General features: G+C 44.7%; 1 non-coding gene across 1 annotated transcript; it reads right to left on the bottom strand.

Annotated features, from left to right (window-relative positions):
• Positions 1–6119: 6119 nt before the first annotated feature.
• On the bottom strand, positions 6120–6238 carry LOC138361249 (5S ribosomal RNA). The gene has a single exon (XR_011226876.1). It is a non-coding gene; the product is annotated as a 5S ribosomal RNA (ribosomal RNA).
• Positions 6239–8215: the final 1977 nt, after the last annotated feature.

Below are 8215 nucleotides of genomic sequence, written 5' to 3'. Positions count from 1 at the left end.
CTCCCTTTTCATTTACCATCATTTGGATACTATCAAAACAGCTCTGAGAAGGATAAAATGAATAAAACGGGTAGCTCCCTCATGTAAAAAGGAAGAGTTGGGAAAGATCTCTCTCTCTCTCTCTCTCCCCCTCACACCCCCCCCCCCCCCACCAATGATCCTGCTCTGCTAGTATATAACGTAACAAACCTTCCCCCCCCCCTCCCCAATCAGAGTCCCTTTAAGCATGCGAGGATAAAAAATAGATTTCATAAAACCCAATGTGCTAGCTGATATCAAAACAATTTATGTTATCGTCTATTAAGCCCTTCAGTAAAAAAGTATAGGGACCTAATTAGGTCCCGTTTTGAGGTGGTGGTGGGTGGAATCGATGGATTAGCCAAGCTCTTATCCGCCGAATCCGTAGAGGGTACGACCCTGGCGCTTCAGAGCGTACACCACGTCCATGGCAGTGACGGTCTTCCTCTTGGCGTGTTCCGTGTAGGTTACAGCATCACGGATGACGTTCTCGAGGAACACCTTCAGGACGCCACGGGTCTCTTCGTAGATGAGACCCGAAATACGCTTGACGCCGCCACGACGAGCTAAGCGACGAATAGCGGGCTTGGTGATGCCCTGGATGTTGTCACGTAGCACCTTACGATGACGCTTGGCGCCACCCTTTCCGAGTCCCTTGCCTCCCTTGCCGCGTCCAGTCATGGTGTTGTAGTTGTGTGAATCGAATTGATCGAATGCCCGCACGATTTCCCGACTATATCCCATCAAGCGGACGTACTAGTAGCATTGCAACTCCTGCCTGCCCTTACTTTACGCTTGTGGTCGAGTAGACACGGCTTTCTCACAACGCTTTCAAAACTGCAGTTGCCTACTCGTCTGTTTCACGTCCCTGTGAAATGACTTTTGCACAAATCCAAAAAATAGAGCAAAATCAGCGATAATAGTGATTGAGGTGAGCCGCCTGTTGGCTGCAGCCAGAGGAAGGAGGGGAGGGGCAACGGGGTGACGTAGGCGAGTCGAGCAGCCAATGGCGCTCGAGCAAGCGCCTCGAGACGGCGTATATAAGCAAAAATTTTTCGGCGCCGGCCATCACAAACCACAGTTGTTCACCATGGCTCGCACCAAGCAGACTGCTCGCAAGTCCACGGGAGGCAAGGCTCCTCGTAAGCAGCTGGCCACCAAGGCAGCACGCAAGTCTGCTCCTGCCACAGGGGGTGTGAAGAAGCCTCACCGTTACAGGCCCGGAACGGTCGCCCTGCGTGAGATCCGTCGTTACCAGAAGAGCACCGAGTTGCTCATCAGGAAACTTCCCTTCCAGCGTCTGGTGCGCGAGATTGCCCAGGACTTCAAGACCGATCTTCGCTTCCAGTCGTCTGCCGTCATGGCTTTACAGGAGGCATCCGAGGCTTACCTGGTCGGTCTCTTCGAGGACACTAACCTCTGTGCCATCCACGCCAAGCGTGTCACCATCATGCCAAAGGACATTCAGCTTGCTCGCCGTATCCGTGGAGAGCGTGCATAAGCTAAATCGACCACCCTAGTATACACCAAACTCGGCCCTTCTCAGGGCCAAAATATCCTTCTAAGGAGATTTCAGACATTCCTAGCATCAGTCATATGAATTAACCTTCATCTACACATATAATAAATAAATAAATAAATAAACAAATACACTAATTTAGGTGTCATACATACACGTGATATCAATAAATCAAGTCATTTGTAGTACAACCTGTTCTCTTACAAACAAAACGCCGTCGCTTTTCGCTCTTATGCACTGTCAAGGATCACCCACCCCCCCCCCCCCCCCCAAAATAAAAATTGTCATACTGTACTAGAAATAAAAGCAGCTTGTATAAGTGACATACTGTCCAGTCCTGTTTTATTCTGTTTTCGGTCCTCTGGCTTAATCTGTTAAGTTAGGAGATGACATTTTAAATTAACCGTTTTCTTGACATTTTCAAACCTAAGAGGGTGGCCTGCATAGTAATCCTAATGTGGAACATAACAATGAATCTCTAATCTCTAGAAAAAAGATACCGAGTGCTTATATGTGTTGAGAGAGAGAGAGAGAGAGAGAGAGAGAGAGAGAGAGAGAGAGAGAGAGAGAGAGAGAGAGAGAGAGAGAGAGAGAGAGAGAGAGAGAGAGAGAGAGAGAGACAGACAGACAGACAGACAGACAGACAGACAGACAGACAGACAGACAGACAGACAGACAGACAGACAAGACAGACAGACAGACAGACAGACAGACAGACAGACAGACAGACAGAGACTGAGAGAGAGAAACACACACAGACAGTTTCATAAATATTCTCATTTTATAGCTATTTGCTTTCAGTGACAGAGGTTTTTGTTATAATAGTATTGGTGTCTAACACTCACAATCTCTTTAGAAATTAAAGTGTGGCTCCAATGGAGCCGAGTTTGTTGGTTTGAGGCCAAGCCACCACCACAGGGCAGTAAGTAAGCCGTTTACTTGGAGGAGGTGTACTTGGTGACGGCCTTAGTGCCCTCAGAGACGGCGTGCTTGGCCAGTTCTCCGGGCAACAGGAGCCTTACAGCCGTCTGGATCTCCCGACTGGTAATGGTGGAACGCTTGTTGTAGTGGGCCAGGCGAGAAGCCTCGGCGGCGATGCGCTCAAAGATGTCGTTCACGAACGAGTTCATGATCGACATGGCTTTGGAAGAGATACCAGTGTCGGGGTGGACCTGCTTCAGCACTTTGTAGATGTAGATGCTGTAGCTCTCCTTCCTCCTGCGCTTCTTTTTCTTATCGCCCTTGGCAATGGCCTTCTGGGCCTTTCCGGCCTTCTTGGCAGCCTTTCCAGATGCCTTGGGTGGCATGATGATGCTCGTGCTGGCTGGCGTTGCAGTACAATAATGAACTTTTGCGCGAGTCGAGCTTTCCTTTTATATCCCGCTCGCGACTCAGCTCAGAGCGGGTCGCGTGGCGGAGCGCGCTGATTGGTCAGTGGCGGACTCCCTTGATCCTGAGCGGGGTATATAACACGAAGCTCGATCTGCGGGCCGGCATTAAAACACCACAAACCCACAACAGCAGCAGCAATGTCAGGACGCGGCAAGGGAGGCAAAGTGAAGGGCAAGTCAAAGTCTCGCTCCAGCAGGGCCGGACTTCAGTTCCCCGTGGGCAGAATTCACCGTCTGCTGCGTAAGGGCAACTACGCCGAACGCGTCGGTGCTGGCGCTCCTGTCTACCTGGCAGCCGTCATGGAATACCTCGCTGCCGAAGTTCTCGAGCTCGCCGGTAACGCCGCACGTGACAACAAGAAGACCCGTATCATCCCACGTCACTTGCAGTTGGCCATCCGCAACGACGAAGAACTCAACAAACTTCTGTCTGGCGTAACCATTGCACAGGGAGGTGTTCTTCCAAACATTCAGGCAGTTCTTTTGCCAAAGAAGACAGAGAAGAAGTAAGCACTTCTGCCACCCACCGCGACAAATACCATAACCAGGCTCCATCCGGAGCCACACACACTTTAATAGAGAGATTCAAGTAGACAATCAACTTTCAAACATTAATAATAACATTTATATTGATTTCATTTGGAATGTGTACATAACAAACAAACAAAACAAAATTATAGGGGATATTCAGCATCACTTGGAATATTAACCAATCATATAAATCCAATATATATTTTATATTTTACTTTAAGCGAGGAATTCATATTCTATCCATTTTTAATCATACAAATGAACAAAAGCAATTCTTCACTAGACGTAATGAATGAATAAATGATCAAGGTTTTAATGTGTTTCATGAATATATATATATATATATATATATATATATATATATATATATATATATATATATATATATATATATATATATATATATATATATATATATATTAATACTTGTGAACCAGAATATGTTTGAGCAGCAGCGATCGTGCCTGCCATTGGCCGAAGTGCAACAATTCAAATAATTTAAAGGGCCTGCTCGGGTATATAAGAGAGGCTGGGAGACTGGGGCCGGTGGTGGGTGATGGGTGATGAGTGATGGTGTGGTGTGGTGTGGTGTGGTGTGGTGTGGTGTTGTTAAGAGTTGATTTACGGCCAGCCAGCCAGCCAGCCAGCCAGCCAGCTGCAGCCAAGGCAGGGCAAGGCAAGGCAAGGCAAGGCAAGGCAAGGCAGGCAGGCAGGCAGGCAGGCAGGCAGGCAGGCAGGCAGGCAGGCAGGCAGGCAGCCAGGCAGCCAGGCAGCCAGACAGGCAGGCAGGCAGGCAGGCAGGCAGGCAGGCAGGCAGGCAGGCAGGCAGGCAGGCAGGCAGGCAGCCAGGCAGGCAGGCAGGCAGGCAGGCAGGCAGGCAGGCAGGCAGGCAGCCAGGCAGCCAGGCAGCCAGGCAGGCAGGCAGGCAGGCAGGCAGGCAGGCAGCCAGCCAGCCAGCCAGCCAGCCAGCCAGCCAGCCAGCCAGCCAGCCAGCCAGCCAGCCAGCCAGCCAGCCAGCCAGCCAGCCAGCCAGCCAGCCAGCCAGCCAGCCAGCCAGCCAGCCACTCCCACTTTGTATTTATATGCATTCAATTTATATTCAAACATTATATATGTTAAGGGCCTTGTTTTAGTGTTTATTTTAAAAATGACAAACATCGAGTCATTTTACCAGTCCTTTAGCGTTAACGGTGATGCATTTTAAAACTGAACATAAATCGCCTTTTCTGGATATATCAAATATCGAATCCGCTTAATGTGCCTACAATTCAATCATTCAAAAAATACATAATTTACATCAAGCCTTTTCATAGAACAGACAATAAGATTTGTACATGCAAAATAAAAAAAAAAATCCTTTAAGTTATCAATACAATGTGAGAAAACTTTACTTTTATAACTAAAGTTGCACAATTATACCAACTCTATGGTGGCTGGGTTGTAAGGTGTGTGGCTGGTGTTTTGGAAGTCGCGAGTTCAAACGACCCAATGGGAATAATACTTTTTTTTTTTTGCCATACAATCTTCCTAATACTATTATGTAGGTTTGTGTGTGTGTTTTTTTTATTCATTCTTTGGTTTTATAGATGACATACATATTGACTCCTTTTACCGGTCCTTAATTAGGCTCTGGGGAAGCAATGGTGGTGGTGGTGGTGGTGGTGGTGGTGCATTTAAAACTAAACCAAAAATCACCAGTTCTGGACGCGTCAAATATCATATCCGCTTAATGTGTCTACAACCTAATTACTTAAAACTACACTATTTAATTCATTCATATCATGTGCATATTGGTCATTATGCTCATACAACCGACATCAAAATTTATTTTCATTATTAGAATCATACATTTCATCAAGTAATACAGATACAAAGAGATTTTCTTTCTGAGAAGACCGTTAGTATTGGCTTGCAGGCAGGCAGGCAGGCAGGCATTTGAGGGTTATTATTTCGCCTGTTGATTGGGGGGAGGGTTGATGTGTTAGGGGGTTTTCGGTTAGATGTGGTGGTGGTGATTGGTGGTGGTGGTGATTGGTGGTGATTGGTGGTGATTGGTGGTGGTGGTGGTGGTGGTAGTAGGTGGGAGTTGGGGGTGGGGGGGTGGGGGGGGGGGGGGGGGTGGGGAGGGAAGGGGAGGGGAATGATGGTCTGTGGATTCCTTCTCCGTACCCTTTACATATAAGCAAAAATATGCCTTCTTGTGGGTATAGAAACATTAACACAAATTATATCAGTAACTGATATTGTAGCCTTTTAAACAGAAAAGATTTGTACATACAAATACTTTTTAATTATCATTTATTTGTGGAAATGGCATTTACGTCATTAAATTGATACCTCAGCATCAAGCTAGTGTCCTGCAGCAGTGGTCCAGTGGTAAAGTGTATATAAGTGATGCGTATTCTTGGAGTTGCGAGTTCAAACCCGGATTAAGCTATATATATATATATATATATATATACAACATGTTTTGTTTTGGTTGTTTGTTTTTGTATAAAGCCTCACACAATATCTATATTAAGCGAGTTTGTTTTAAACATGACATACATATTAATTCATTTTACCAGGCCTTATTCCACACAACTCCGTGAATTTCCCGTGGAGCCAGCCATTCAAACAAAAACAAACGAAACAAAACAAAACAAAACAAAAAACATTATTGCCAACAGCATTTGGTGTTCCCAGGCGGTCACCCATCCAAGTACTAACCAAACCCAACGTTGCTTAACTTCGCTGATCGGACGAGAAGCGGTGTTCTCAACGTGGTGTGGCCGTTGGCATGAGACTGCCTACACATTGTGGCTAATAACCAACTCTTTTAAGTCATCGCGGCAGGATACGGACCTGCTTGTGGTGTCTTAATGGTAATTGTATCCTAACATATTTTTGTCTCCTTGGCATGGATATTTAACATCGTTTATTCAGTCTTGGGTTTATGTTCTTTCGCCATTTACAGACATTTTACATCTACCTACTTCCTCAGCCTGCCCTGCCAATTTCTAATGAATTTGTGGATTTTCTTTTGTAATACAAACATGTGTGTGCTCATCTGCTCTTCAGTTTTTATGATATTTGTCTCATCTGTCCTGCTTTATGATACTTTTACAAAGAACATGAACAAATGCTTCTATTTTAGAGAAGATATGGGATCCAGGTTTCGGAGCCGTAAAACCAACCGTCGTGATTGGTGGACGAGTTGCCAGGTTGCAGCTTCTGTACCGTGCCGGCACATAAATAGGTTCGGCTCAAGCGGCGGCAGCATCATTCCCCCGTGACTGTCTGAGCGTCTCTCATCACCTTGGTTGGTTCATCATCATCATGGTAGAAGCAAAGCCTACCAAGAAGGCTGCGGCTGCTGCTGCTGCTGTGGTGGCCACCACCAGGAAACCTCGCGTCCAGGTTGCTCACCCGAAAACTAGTCAAATGGTTCTAGCCGCGGTCGCAGCACTCAAAGACCGTAAGGGCTCGTCTCTACAAGCAATCAAGAAGTACGTTGTTGCCAACAACAAAGTCGAGGCTGCCAAGATCGCCATTTACATCCGAAGATTTCTCAAGAAAGCAGTGGCTGACGGCATTCTTGTTCAGACCAAGGGAAGTGGAGCTAGTGGATCATTCAAGCTGGCCGTAGCAGAGAAGAGGGCCGTTCTAACTCCCAAGAAAGCCACCACAACCAAGAAACCATCTACAGCAGCAAAGAAGGCCGTGGTAACTCCCAAGAAAGCCGCCACAAGCAACAAACCACCTACAGCCTTGAAAAAGAAGCAGCAGCAGCAGCTTGTTGTTGGGAACAAAAAGCCCAAAATAAAGAGAGCTTCAAAATCTCCCAAACCACCCAAGGCAAAGAAAGCTGTCAAAAAAACAACAAAGGCAAAATAAACGACGACATGCAAGCAGCATGAATACACATGACAATAAACATCCAGGCCTCCCCCCCTCAGTGGAGGGGCCTCATATGATTCCAAAAAAGAGTTTAGTTTTGTAGACAAATAAATCATTACTTTTGGGGTAGATTTACTCTGTATATTATATATATATATATATATATATATATATATATATATATATATATATATATATATATATATATATATATATATATATATATATATATATATATATACATACATACATGGGTGAGGTGATATGGTACCAAAGTTTTGGGTAAGGTGATTGACATTTACACAAGATAAAACACGAACCAATGGGAATAAAAACATAAGAATGGAAGTAACTGCAGAAGGCCTATTGGCCCATAACACAAGCACTTCCTCTTGATGCTTCTATATTGGTTCAGAGTCTTGAAGCTATAATAATATATATATATATATATATATATATATATATATATATATATATATATATATATATATATATATATATATATATATATATATATATACACACAAAACTAAATAGTCTTGTTAGACAAATTGCCCCTATTAGAGGCAAGTTGACTAACAAGCCGAATGACTGGCAATTGTTTTGAATTTGAGTTAAATCTAACATAGAAATGTAATCAAACCTAACCTAACCTATGCTAACCCAAGCTAAGCTAACCTAACCTAACCTAAGCTAACCCAAGCTAAGCTAAGCTAACCTAACCTAACCTAACCTAACCTAACCTAAGCTAATCTAACCTAACCTAACCCAGCAATTCATGATCTTAATATAATACTGTTAATTGGATAAACCAATTTGGAAAGAAATGTTCGAAAATAACAAAATTAACTGTGCTTGTTAGGAAAATTGGGCCTTG

Source organism: Procambarus clarkii, unplaced genomic scaffold, assembly GCF_040958095.1.
Source record: "Procambarus clarkii isolate CNS0578487 unplaced genomic scaffold, FALCON_Pclarkii_2.0 HiC_scaffold_267, whole genome shotgun sequence".
In the NCBI taxonomy this organism is placed as follows: Eukaryota; Metazoa; Arthropoda; class Malacostraca; order Decapoda; family Cambaridae; genus Procambarus; species Procambarus clarkii.
The sequence above is the reverse complement of the archived record's forward strand: the minus strand, read 5'-3'. Positions and strand labels throughout refer to the sequence as shown.